This window comes from Macaca fascicularis, chromosome 1 (genome assembly GCF_037993035.2).
Source record: "Macaca fascicularis isolate 582-1 chromosome 1, T2T-MFA8v1.1".
Lineage (NCBI taxonomy): Eukaryota > Metazoa > Chordata > Mammalia > Primates > Cercopithecidae > Macaca > Macaca fascicularis.
The window spans coordinates 115370144-115383905 of record NC_088375.1 but is presented as its reverse complement, the minus strand read 5'-3'; the positions used below and the strand labels follow the sequence as shown (position 1 = coordinate 115383905).

Sequence of the window (13762 nt, the reverse complement as noted above, 5' to 3'; positions counted from 1 at the left end):
GAAGAGATAGGAGCAATGGCAGTGGCGATAGAGACTACGTGTTGCCTGCAAAGTCTAACATGTTTACTGTCTATCCTTTCACAGAAAGTTTGATAATCTCTGCTCTTACAAGAAATAAAAATGAATAATTGGGAACAATAATAATCTACCACTAGTACATCCCCCAAATTAGCTACCATGACAAAAAATAAGAGAACTGACCTGTAGAGAACTTGATGGCAGACAGTTGATATTTTATCAAACCTATCTTTTCAGTAAGATTTTATTTAAAACTTCTATGTGGATATATTTGATAGCCCCAGGAACTTAGGTCCAACAAAATAATAAAGGTTTTTTGAGCTACATCAAAATTTAAAACTTCTCTCCATCAAGAGACCCAATCAACAGAGTAAAAAGGCAACCTATAAAATGGGAGAAAAATATTTGCAAATCATATGTCTGACAAGCAGTTAACATCCAGATTATACAAAGAACACTTAAGGCCAGGCATGGTGGCTCACCCCACTAATGCCAGCACTTGGGAGGCCAAGGCAGGAGGATTGTTTCAGCCCAGGAATTTAAGACTAGCCTAGGCAACACAAGAAGGCCCCATATCTATCACCCCCCACCAATTTTTTTTTTTAATTAGCTAGGCATAGAGGCATGTACCTGTAGTCCCAGCTACTCAGGAGGCTGAGGCAGAAGGATGGCTTGAACCCGGGTGGTCAAGACTGCAGTGAGCTATGATAACACCACTGCACTCCAGCCTGAGCAACAGAGAGATACCCCATATCAAATAATAATAATAATGATTAAATATTTAATAATAATATTAAATAAATTATTTATAATTTATTTAATTATAAATTATTAAATAAAACAATAATTATTATTAAATTAAAAATTTAAAATAAAGGACTCCTACAAATCAACAGCAAAAACAAAACAGAACATAAACTCGATTGAAAAATGGGCAAAGGATTTGAATAGACATTTCTCCAAAGAACATACACAAATGGCCAACAAACACATGAAAGAGATGCCCAATCTTACTAATAATTAGGGAAATGCAAATAAAAACCATAATGTGATATTACCTCATATCCACTAGGATGGTTGATATATATATATATATATACACACACACACACACACACACACACACATATATATATATAAAGCTCCCAGAAAATAGTAAGTGTGGTGACGATATGGAGTAACTAGAACTCTTGTACACTGTTGATTGGAATGTAAAATGGTGCAGCTGCTATGGAAAATAGCATAGTGATCCCTCAGAAAATTAAAAATAGAATTACCATATGATTCAGCAGTTCCGTTTCTCGTATATATACATAAGAATTGAAAGCAGGGTCTCAAAGAATATTTGTACACTCATGCCCGTAACGGCATCATTCACAATAGCTGAAAGATGAAAGCAGCCCAAATGTCCATTATAAGATGACTAGATAAATGAAATGTGACAAAAACATATGATGTAACATCATTCAGCCTTATAAAGTAAGAAAATTCTGACACATGCTACAATATGAGTGAACCTGGAGGACATTATACTAAATGAAATAAGCCAGCCACAAAAAGACCAATATTGTATGATTTATCTGTATGAGGTATACATTTGAGTAGTCAAACTTATAGAAACAAAAGGTAAAGTGGGAGTTGCCAGGAACTGGGCGGAGAAAGAGGGGAATGAGTTATTGTTTAATGGGTATAGAATTTTCAGTTTTGCAAGATGAAAAAGTTCTGGAGATTGGTTGTTCAACAATGTGAATATACATTACAGAACTATATACTTATAAATGGTTAAGATGATAAATTTAATGTGTGTTTTATAAATTTCAAAAATTTTTAAAAAGCTATGTAAAAATAGAGATGAAACATATTTCTCAAGTTGGAAAAAATGGCAAATTTCATGTTATGTGACTTTTGTTTCAACAAATTGTTTTTAAAAGTCAGATGGAAGGGCTGGTTTGAGGCAAAAAAGAAAGGTCCGGTTTCAGATACGCTGAACTTGAGACTTTGAAGATAGTCACATAGAGATGTCTAGAAGATAGCTGGAAATACAAATCTACAATTAGAGAGAAACAAAATGGCTGAAAAAAATCTGAGAGGTGGCCAGGCATGGTGGCTCACGCCTGTAATCCCAGCACTTCAGGAAACCAAGGCAGGTGGATTATTTGAGGTCAGGAGTTCAAGACCAGCCTGGCCAGCATGGCAAAACCCCGTCTCTACTGAAAATACAAAATAGCTAGTCAGGCATGGTGGTACAAAAAGGTTAGCTGGACATGGTGGCACGCACCTATAGTCCCAGCTACTTGGGAGGCTGAGGCACAAGAGTCACTTGAACCCAGGAGGCGGAGGTCGTAGTGAGTCGAGATCATGCCACTGTAGTCCAGCCTCGGCAATAGAGGGAGATTCTGTTCCCCTCTCCCCCCCCCAAAAAAAAAACAGAGAAGAAAGGCAAGAAAGGCAAGAAAAACAGGAAGGAAGGAAGGAAGGAAGGAAGGAAGGAAGGAAGGAAGGAAGGAAGGAAGGAAGGAAGGAAGGAAGGAAGGAAGGAAGGAAGGGAAGAAGGGAGGAAGGGAGGGAGGGAGGGAGGGAGAGAGGGAGAAAGGGAGAAAGGGAGAAGAAGAAGGAGGAGGAGGAGGAGGCGGGGGAGGGAGGGAGGGAGGAAGGAAGGAAGAAAGGAAAGAAGGAAGGAAGGAAGGAAGGAAGGAAGGAAGGAAGGAAGGAAGGAGGGAAGGAAGGAAGGGAGGGAAGAAGGGAGGAAGGGAGGAAGGGAGGAAGGGAGGGAGGGAAGAAGGGAGGAAGGGAGGAAGGGAGGAAGGGAGGGAGGGAGGAAGGGAGGGAGGAAGGGAGGGAGGAAGGGAGGGAGGGAGGGAGGGAGGGAGGGAGAGAGGGAGAGAGGGAGAAAGGGAGAAGAAGAAGGAGGAGGAGGAGGCGGGGGAGGGAGGGAGGGAGGAAGGAAGGAAGAAAGGAAAGAAGGAAGGAAGGAAGGAAGGAAGGAAGGAAAATCTGAAAGGAGAAAGAAAATCTGAAAGGAAATAGCTGACAGTTATGGATTGGAGGAGAATTTTGGGGGATTAAAGAAAAGCAGTTGATAACTAAAACAAAGGAACTATCGGTATAGGGAACATGATACATCAACAAATCAAATAATTAGTTTGCGGAATAAACCTCTGAGCAGGCTGTTTCTTGGCTGCATTGTGAATCCATGATTCAAAGATCAGATGAAAATCTCATAGTGTAACTTTTTTTTTTTTTTTTTTTTTTTTTTTTTTTTTGAGACGGGTCTCTGTCTCTCTGTTTCTCTGTTGCCCAGGCTGGAGTGCAGTGGTGTGACCTCGGCTCACTGCAGCCTGGACCTCCCAGGCTCAAGCGATTCTCCTGCCTCAGCCCCACCAAGTAGCTGGGATTATAGGCAATTGCCACCACGCCTGGTTAAGTTTTTTTTTTTTTTGTAATTTTAATACAGACAGGGTTTTGCCATGTAGCCCAGGCTGGTCTTGAACTCCTGAGCTCAAGTGATCTGCCTGCCTTGGCCTCCCAAAGTGCTGGGATTACAGGCATGAGCCACCACGGCTCGCTCATACCAATTTTTTAGCTGCACTAAACTACCTGCAGTGTTCCCTACACTACACAGTTCCATGGGCTTTCCTTCTTTCTTTTGGTTCATATAACAACATCCTACGAGCCTATTCATTTAAACCTTATATATTTTTAGTATATATTTAGTCCATATATATAGTCTATATATTTGTAGACTTAGACTATAGACTATATATATATTATATATAGACTAAATATATATATTTATATATAGTAAATCAAGCCTAGTGAGGCATACTTTATAAACAATAAGATGCACTCGTTTTAGCTGTTCAGTTCAATGAATTCTGACAAATCTATACACATGTGTAACCAACACACCAATCAAGATACAGAAAATTTTCAATTCCCCCGAAAAAGATCTCTCATGTCCCTTTGTACCCTTTGCTCTTGGAAACCACTGATCAGCTTTGTTACTGTGGATTGGTTTGGCTTATTCTATATCACTTAAATGAAATTATATAACATAAACCCTTATGCTTGGCTTTAATACTCAGCATGTTTTGTACAAGTCTTTTTGTAGATTATTGGTAAAGTCTTTTGGGTAAATACCTAGGAGTAGAATTGCTGGGTCATGTGGTAAGTATACGTTTAACTTTGACAAACTGTTCTCTAAGGTAGATTTATCATTTTATAGTGTTACTAGCAATGTAAAATATAGTGGTACTAGCAATGTTATTAGCAATGTAAAATCCCAGTTTCTCAGCATACTTTAACAAAGCATAGGATTAACAGTATTTTTAAGTTTGGTCATCCAAGTGGGTGAACTGGTATCTTACTATGGTTTTTTTTCTGATGACTATGATGTTGAACTTTTCATGTGCTTATTAGCCATTTGTTACTATTATTATTATTATTTTTGAGATGGAGTCTTGCACTGTCACCCAGGCTGGAGTCAGTGGCACGATCTCGGCTAACTGAAACCTCCGCCTCCTGGGTTCAAGTGATTCTCCTGCCTCAGCCTCCCGAGTAGCTGGGACTACAGTGTGCACCACCAAGTCCGGTTAAATTTTGTGTTTTTAGTAGAGACATGGTTTCACCATATTGGTCAGGCTGGTCTTGAACTCCTGACCTCATGATCCACCTGCCTCGGCCTCCCAAAGTGCTGGGATTACAGGCGTGAGCCACTGTGCCTGGCCCCATTTGTTATCTTTGTTTGTGAAATGTCTACTCAAATATAGTGAATATTTAAAATATTAGCATGGCTGGGCACGGTGCCTCATGCCTGTAATCCCAGCAGTTTGGGAGGCTGAGGCAGGAGGATCACTTGAGGTCAGAAGTTCAAGACCAGCCTGGTCAACATGGTGAAACCCTATCTCTACTAACAATAAAAAAATTAGCCAGGCATGGTTGTGGGCGCCTGTAACCCCAGTTACTCTGGAGGCCGAGGCAGGAGGATTGTTTGAACTCGGGAGGCGGAGGTTTCAGTGAGCCGAAATCCCGCCACTGTTCTCCAGCCTGGATGCAGAGCAAGACTCCATCTCAGAAAAAAAAAAGAAAAAAGAAAAAAAATTAGTTTCTCTCCTTATTACTGAGATAAGAGTTTTTTATACAGCTGGATAAAAGCCTTGCCAGATATATGTACTGTGAATATTTGCTCCCACTTTATGGGTTACCTTTTCATTTTCTTAATGGCGTTTTTGAAGAACAGAGGCTTTATCTTTTGATGAAACTAAATGTTATCAATAGTTTCTCTTATATTAAGTGATTTTGTGTACTATTAAGAAATCTTGGCCTATTCTCAAGGCCTGGAAAATTTTCCCCATATTTTCTTTCAGAAGTTTCATAGCTTTAGATTTTACATTTAAATCTATGGTGGTTTTAAGTTGATCTTTTTTGCGAATGCTATGAGCTGAGAGTCAAGGTTCATGTTCTCCCTCACATGGACATCTAGTTGGAGACCTAACGTCCTTTGCTGAAAAACTATCTTTTCCCCACTGAACTGCTTTGAACCCTTCATTGAAAATATTTGACCATATATATGTGGGTCTACTTCTTGATTCCCTATTTCTTTTCAGTGACCTGTAAGTCTATTCTTATGTCCATACCACACTCTCAATTATTATAGCTGTATAGTAAGCTTCAAAAGGCAGTATAAGTCCTCTAGTTGTGTTTTCTTTTTCAAAGTTGTTTTGAGTATTCTAAGTACTTTGCATGGTCTTATACATTTCAGATTCAGTGTGTCAGTTTATATAAAAATATATGTTGAAATTTTCATTGCGATTGTGAGGAGTCTGTAGATCAATATAAAAAAAATAGAGAAAAGTCTTTCACATGTGCACAAAAGGCAGATAAAAGTATGCCCTCTGTAGTACTGTTTGCAGTAACAAAAAGCTGGAAAGAAAATCCAAATATCCTTTGCCAGGAAAATCGATAAACTGTGAAGGAGGCAGACAATGGAATACTATACAGCAGTCAAACTAAATAAATCCCAAGCATGTAACACTGTACACAAAAAATAGATGCAAGAGGATATGGGCAGCATGATGCCATTCACATAGTTTTAAAATATGCAAAACAAATAATATAGATTGTTAATGGCTATATTATATGCAACAAATAGAAACACATTTGTGGGAATCATGAATATCAAATCAATATAATACCTCTGGGAAGGCACAGAGGAAAACGGCATTAGAGCTAAGCAGAAAAGTTTCTATTATACTTGTAATGTTTAATGTGTAAAAAACAAAAACCACATGAAGCAAGTATGCCAAAAGGTAAGCAATTCAAAAGGCAGCCATTCATCTTCATACTTTTATGAATGTTTGAAATATTTCTTAAAAAGTCCTCAAAAAACCTTAGACAACAAACTCTTCTGAAAATACTTTATTATTGAAGATAAAAAGAGGCATTGTCATTAACTTTATCTCCATCTTCTAATCCCACTCTACCCTTATATAAATCCTTCTCAGTATCAAGGAGCCTAGGGTGGGAGCATTGTGTATAGTGGAGGAGGGTGATAGAAAGTTAACATTTGCTAGACAAAATATATTATCTTATTTAAATTGCTATTATAGACATTAAAAATGGGGTTCAGAGAGCTTGAGCCACTTGCCCATAGTCTCACAACCAAAAAGAAGTGACAGTAAGATTCAAGCTGAGTATATCTGGCTTCAAAGCCTGTATTTTTTTTTTTCCACTATTGTTTTGACAGCAAGAAAAGAACTCTTCTTGAAGGTGTAATTAACCTATCACCTGTTCCTATGTCCGGCACAGAAGTAACACAAGTACTGCAACTTGTTCATCATGTCACAGAGGAGTATAGATCCAGGCAAGGAAGTGGTATTATTGGAAACTGTGGAGAAGGAAATACATGCAGAGTCTGATTATATAATAGTTTTCCAAACTTATTATTTATACCATGGGCCATTTAGATTCTTATCTCCCCCTAGGAACTTTGGAGGTGATGCCAATTTTACAAATATATTCTCCAAGTCCACGAATCTATGCAGACACTTGCTCCCTTTCCATTGTGAGCTGAAAGAGCACCTGATGTTGGCAGCAAACAACTTTGAGAGTTTAACAAATATAAATACACTCAAATATGTTTCCTAAATTACCAGAATAAAGGGAAGCACGAGACTCTCTGTCCAGTTTAAGGCCTTGGTTTTATACCTCTAAGACAAGGGACAATTGGTGAGGTATAACTTTTATTTATGTACAGTAAGCCAAGATTTATGTAGTCAGTTACTTTGGCCATCATTCAGAAACCAATTCCTCTATCGTCTCTCTTCTTTTATCATTATTGATTTTTGTTTCTTGGGAAACAACATAACTCTAATTAAAGAATGAGCCCACATTCCAGAGATGCAAATCCCCCTCTCCTCCCTCACTTTTCCTTCGTCTCTTTGGACCCTCATAACACAATTATCTGGTGGCCCCAACTGTCCTTTTCTCCTTGCCTTGGCAGAAATCCAGTGCCTAGAGCTAGGTCCTCTACTTTTATCTTCCATCTGCAGAGTAACAGTGAACGATGTAGAGGCCTGTACCACAGGACTCAGATTGGATCTACACTCAGGCCTGCTGGTTTGCTAGAAATAAAAGACCATTGACTCTGGCGTAGGGATGGAAACCTCTGCCAAACACACACATAGGCATGATCCCCTTCCCACGACGTGTCTCTCTCTCTGTCTCTCTGTCACACACACACACACACACACACACACACACACCTTTGAGCAGAGAGGGTCTATAAAATTCTGCACATATGGTGAACATATTTTAGGGGAAGCACATGACTAGAGGCCAGTGGGAGAGAAAGAAAAAGAAAATAATGAGAAAAATCTTCAGTAAGTCTGAATTGTTCCAGTCAGACTGCTGGGAAAGAATGCAAAGGATTGGAGATGAAAATTACTGGTAAAAGTCAACATTGTAACATAGCTAAATCCTTTCCCTATTTCAAGCCATTATTAGAACTTTTTCTGATGTTCAACAATAGCACACAGAAAAATAGCCTTTATAATTTAGCTGTAAGTAATTGGCTTAACACAATGAATATAGCTGAAGAAAGCACATCATAAAATAATACTTTTCTCTAACTCATAATTTCAAAACTTCTTAATTTTACTTGTAAATAATTGTGTGATGGGGAGGCGGGTATAACTAATGTAACTGGAATTGGCTCCCAAAACATTAAATAAAATTGTTTTCTAAATTCTTATCCTTTCTGTTACATATTTAATGATCAATTAAATACTTAAGTACACTATAAACCTACCAGTATAAAGGAACTAGCAAAAAGCCTTTTAAAAATGTAGATAAATAATATCTAATTTATCTGTTTTGTAAGTTAAGGACTGATTTATCAAATCTTCTCAAAATTAAACCAGAAGAAAGTATTTTGGCTTCAGCTTTAAAGGGTCATTGGTAGAAGTTAATCAGATCATCCAAACACAAAATAAACTGATAACAAAAGGTCTGCATAACTTAGTGGGGTAGTAGAAGAAACCCTGGTCTAGTGTACTCTGGGGCTTCATTTTTTAAGGGATTTCTAGCTAAGCTGGGTTTAGATTTTTACCTGAGGGCAGGAGAGAGATGCTGATGTATTTTTAGTAGAAAGGTGACTATGGCTGCCTGGTGGGGAATGAACTGCCAAACCATAAAGCTAGGGCAGGAGTGAAAGGGTAATTTAATTGTTCAGGTAAGAAATAATGAGGGCCTTGAGGTCAGCTCCAACTCCCCACTTCCCCTCTACCAGCATCTCCAGAGGCAGAGACATGAGGGCTGGAGTAGGGTGCGTAGGCAGGGGGCAGAACACGATTCCCGCCTCATGAGTACATCTTCCATAAGTGGTGCTTTAGGGGAAAACTGTAAAAGCCCTGGCTTTGCCACCTACGAGCTGGGTGACCTTAGGCAGCTAATGAAAAAGTTCTATATGCTGAGTATTTACTAAGTACCAGATACTGCTCAAAGATCTTTTTTTTTTTTTTTTTTTTTTTTTTTTTTTTTTTTTTGAGACGGAGTCTTGCTCTGTCGCCCAGGCTGGAGTGCAGTGGCCGGATCTCAGCTCACTGCAAGCTCCGCCTCCCGGGTTTACGCCATTCTCCTGCCTCAGCCTCCCGAGTAGCTGGGACTACAGGCGCCCGCCACCTCGCCCGGCTAGTTTTTTGTATTTTTTAGTAGAGACGGGGTTTCACCTTGTTAGCCAGGATGGTCTTGATCTCCTGACCTCGTGATCCGCCCGTCTCGGCCTCCTAAAGTGCTGGGATTACAGGCTTGAGCCACCGCGCCCGGCCTCAAAGATCATTTTAAGTACATTTGCAATTTACTTAATCTCTTCATGCCTTAATTTATTCATTAGTGAAAGATAACAGTAATATCTAATTCCTGTGACTGTTTTGATGATTAAGAGAGAAGTCATATACATGAAATGGCTTGGTAAACTAACACATTGTGGTTTTCTTTTTTGAGACAAGTTCTTGCTCTGTCGCCCAGGCTGGAGGGCAGTGGCATGATCTCCGCTCACTTCCACCTCTGCCTCCTGGGTTCACGCAATTCTCCTGCCTCAGCCTCCCTCCTGAGTAGCTGGGAGCACAGGCATGCGATGCCACGCCTGGCTAATTTTTGTATTCTTTGTAGAGACAGGGTTTTGCCTTGTTACCCAGGCTGATCTGGAGCTCCTGACCTCAAGTGATCTACCTGCCTCAGCCTCCCAAAGTGCTGGTATTACAGGTGTGAGCCACCATGTCCAGCCAGCCTTACACATTTAAAAATAGTTTTCTGGCCAGGCACAGTGGCTCACACCTGTACTCCCAGCACTTTGGGAGGCTGTGACAAGAGGACTGCTTGAGGAGCCCAGGAGTTTGGGGATGCAGTGAGCTATCACTCCACCACTGCACTCCAACCTGGGTGAGAGAGTGAGACACTATCGTAAATAAATAGTCTCCTAATAAGCATGTTTTTTAAAAATAGATCTGAAAATATGATTATTTTCTTTTCAGCAGCCCCTCTATTGGAGACTACACAGATTGATCACCTCACACTTGTTAGAATGACTATTATTAAAAAGATAACAAGCCAGGTGTGGTGGCTCATGCCTATAATCCCAGTGCTTTGGGAGGCTAAAGTGGGCACATCACTTGAGGTCAGGAGTTTGAGACCAGCCTGGCCAAATGGTGAAACCCTGTCTCTACTAAAAATACAAAAATTAGCCGAGCTTGGTGGCAGGTGCCTGTAATCCCAACTATTTGGGAGGCTGAGGCAGGAGAACTGCTTGAACCCAGGAGGCAGAGGTTGTAGTGAGCCGAGATCGTGCCACTGACAAAACGAGATTCCGTCTCAAAAAAACAAACAAACAAACAAAAAACAAGATAACAAGTGTTGGCAAAGATGTGGCAAAAAGGGAACCCATGCACACTGTTGGTGAGAAAGTTAGTACAGCCATTATGGAAAACAGTTTGGTGGTTCCTCAAAAAAATTAAAAACAGAACTACCATATAAATCAGCAATCCCTCTAATGGGTATATATACAAAGGAAAGAAAATCAGTATGTCAAAGAGACATCTGTACTCTCATGTTTATTGCAGCACTATTCATAATAGCCAAAATATGGAATCAACCTAAGTGTCCATCAACAGATGAACCGAAAAAGAAAATACAGTATATACACACAATGGAATACTATTCAGCCTTAAAAAAGGAAATCCTGTCAGTTATGACAACATGGATGAACCCAGAGGGCATTTTGTTAAGTGAAATAAGCCAGGCACAGAAAGACAAACACTGCATAAGCTCACTGATATGTGAAATCTAAAAAAATCGAGCTCATAGAAGCAGAGTAGAATGGGGCAAGAGGAAATGGGAAGATGTTGGTCAAAGGACACAAAATTTCAGTTAGACAAGAGGAATAAGTTCAAGAGATCTCTGGTACAACATGGTGACCATAGTTAATAATAACGTATTGTATATCTGAAAATCACTTAAAGATAGGTATGTGAGGTAATAGATATGTTATATACCTTGATTTTGCCATTTTGCAATGTATACATCTTTCAAAGCATCATGTTGTACACCATAAATATATGCAATTTTTATTTGTCAATTTAAAATAAAGAAAAGGGGGGCGGAGCAAGATGGCCGAATAGGAACAGCTCCAGTCTCCAACTCCCAGCGCGAGCGACACAGAAGACCGGTGATTTCTGCATTTTCAACTGAGGTACTGGGTTCATCTCACTGGGGAGTGCCGGACGATCGGTGCTGGTCAGCTGCTGCAGCCCGACCAGCGAGAGCTGAAGCAGGGCGAGGCATTGCCTCACCTGGGAAGCGCAAGGGGGAAGGGAATCCCTTTTCCTAGCCAGGGGAACTGAGACACACAACACCTGGAAAATCAGGTAACTCCCACCCCAATACTGTGCTTTAAGCAAACAGGCATACCAGGAGATCATATCCCACACCTGGCCGGGAGGGTCCCACACCCAAGGAGCCTCCCTCATTGCTAGCACAGCAGTCTGTGATCTACCGGCAAGGCAGCAGCCAGGCTGGGGTAGGGGCGCCCGCCATTGCTGAGGCTTAAGTAGGTAAACAAAGCTGCTGGGAAGCTCGAACTGGGTGGAGCTCACAGCAGCTCAAGGAAACCTGCCTGTCTCTGTAGACTCCACCTCTGGGGACAGGGCAATAACAAACGCAGCCGAAACCTCTGCAGATGCAAATGACTCTGTCTGACAGCTTTGAAGAGAGCAGTGGATCTCCCAACACGGAGGTTGAGATCTGAGAAGGGACAGACTGCCTGCTCAAGTGGGTCCCTGACCTCTGAGTAGCCTAACTGGGAGACATCCCCCACTAGGGGCAGTCTGACACCCCACACCTCACAGGGTGGAGTATACCCCTGAGAGGAAGCTTCCAAAGCAAGAATCAGACAAGTACACTCACTGTTCAGAAATATTCTATCTTCTGCAGCCTCTGCTGCTGATACCCAGGCAAACAGGGTCTGGAGTGGACCTCAAGCAATCTCCAACAGACCTACAGCTGAGGGTCCTGACTGTTAGAAGGAAAACTATCAAACAGGAAGGACACCTACACCAAAACCCCATCAGTACATCACCATCATCAAAGACCAGAGGCAGATAAAACCATAAAGATGGGGAAAAAGCAGGGCAGAAAAGCTGGAAATTCAAAAAATAAGAGCGCATCTCCCCCGGCAAAGGAGCGCAGCTCATCGCCAGCAATGGATCAAAGCTGGACGGAGAATGACTTTGACGAGATGAGAGAAGAAGGCTTCAGTCCATCAAATTTCTCAGAGCTAAAGGAGGAATTACGTACCCAGCGCAAAGAAACTAAAAATCTTGAAAAAAAAGTGGAAGAATTGATGGCTAGAGTAATTAATGCAGAGAAGGTCATAAACGAAATGAAAGAGATGAAAACCATGACACGAGAAATACGTGACAAATGCACAAGCTTCAGTAACCGACTCGATCAACTGGAAGAAAGAGTATCTGCGATTGAGGATCAAATGAATGAAATGAAGCGAGAAGAGAAACCAAAAGAAAAAAGAAGAAAAAGAAATGAACAAAGCCTGCAAGAAGTATGGGATTATGTAAAGAGACCAAATCTACGTCTGATTGGGGTGCCTGAAAGTGAGGGGGAAAATGGAACCAAGTTGGAAAACACTCTTCAGGATATCATCCAGGAGAACTTCCCCAACCTAGTAGGGCAGGCCAACATTCAAATCCAGGAAATACAGAGAACGCCACAAAGATACTCCTCGAGAGGAGCAACTCCAAGACACATAATTGCCAGATTCACCAAAGTTGAAATGAAGGAAAAAATCTTAAGGGCAGCCAGAGAGAAAGGTCGGGTTACCCACAAAGGGAAGCCCATCAGACTAACAGCAGATCTCTCGGCAGAAACTCTCCAAGCCAGAAGAGAGTGGGGGCCAATATTCAACATTCTTAAAGAAAAGAATTTTAAACCCAGAATTTCATATCCAGCCAAACTAAGTTTCATAAGTGAAGGAGAAATAAAATCCTTTACAGATAAGCAAATGCTTAGAGATTTTGTCACCACTAGGCCTGCCTTACAAGAGACCCTGAAGGAAGCACTAAACATGGAAAGGAACAACCTGTACCAGCCATTGCAAAAACATGCCAAAATGTAAAGACCATCGAGGCTAGGAAGAAACTGCACCAACTAACGAGCAAAATAACCAGTTAATATCGTAATGGCAGGATCAAGTTCACACATAACAATCTTAACCTTAAATGTAAATGGACTAAATGCTCCAATTAAAAGACACAGACTGGCAAACTGGATAAAGAGTCAAGACCCATCAGTCTGCTGTATTCAGGAGACCCATCTCAGAAGCAGAGACATACATAGGCTCAAAATAAAGGGATGGAGGAAGATTTACCAAGCAAATGGAGAACAAAAAAAAGCGGGGGTTGCAATACTAGTCTCTGATAAAACAGATTTTAAACCATCAAAGATCAAAAGAGACAAAGAAGGCCATTACATAATGGTAAAGGGATCAATTCAACAGGAAGAGCTAACTATCCTAAATATATATGCACCCAATACAGGAGCACCCAGATTCATAAAGCAAGTCCTTAGAGACTTACAAAGAGACTTAGACTCCCATACAATAATAATGGGAGACTTCAACACTCCACTGTCAACATTAGACAGATCAACGAGACAGAAAGTTAACAAGGATATCCAG

The 13762-nt window shown here is 40.7% G+C and overlaps 1 protein-coding gene across 13 annotated transcripts in view; it reads right to left on the bottom strand.

The window, feature by feature from the left end:
- Positions 1-13762, bottom strand: part of WARS2 (tryptophanyl tRNA synthetase 2, mitochondrial) — a 113480-nt gene that overhangs the window by 23126 nt on the left and 76592 nt on the right. Inside the window, exon 1 of one of the 13 annotated variants that reach the window (XM_073998023.1) lies at positions 649-741. The exons of the other annotated variants lie outside the window; for them this stretch is intronic. The gene's annotated coding sequence lies outside the window, so the exon portion shown is untranslated. Of the gene's footprint in view, positions 1-648; positions 742-13762 lie in introns of those variants that run through there. 13 annotated transcript variants of the gene reach the window in all.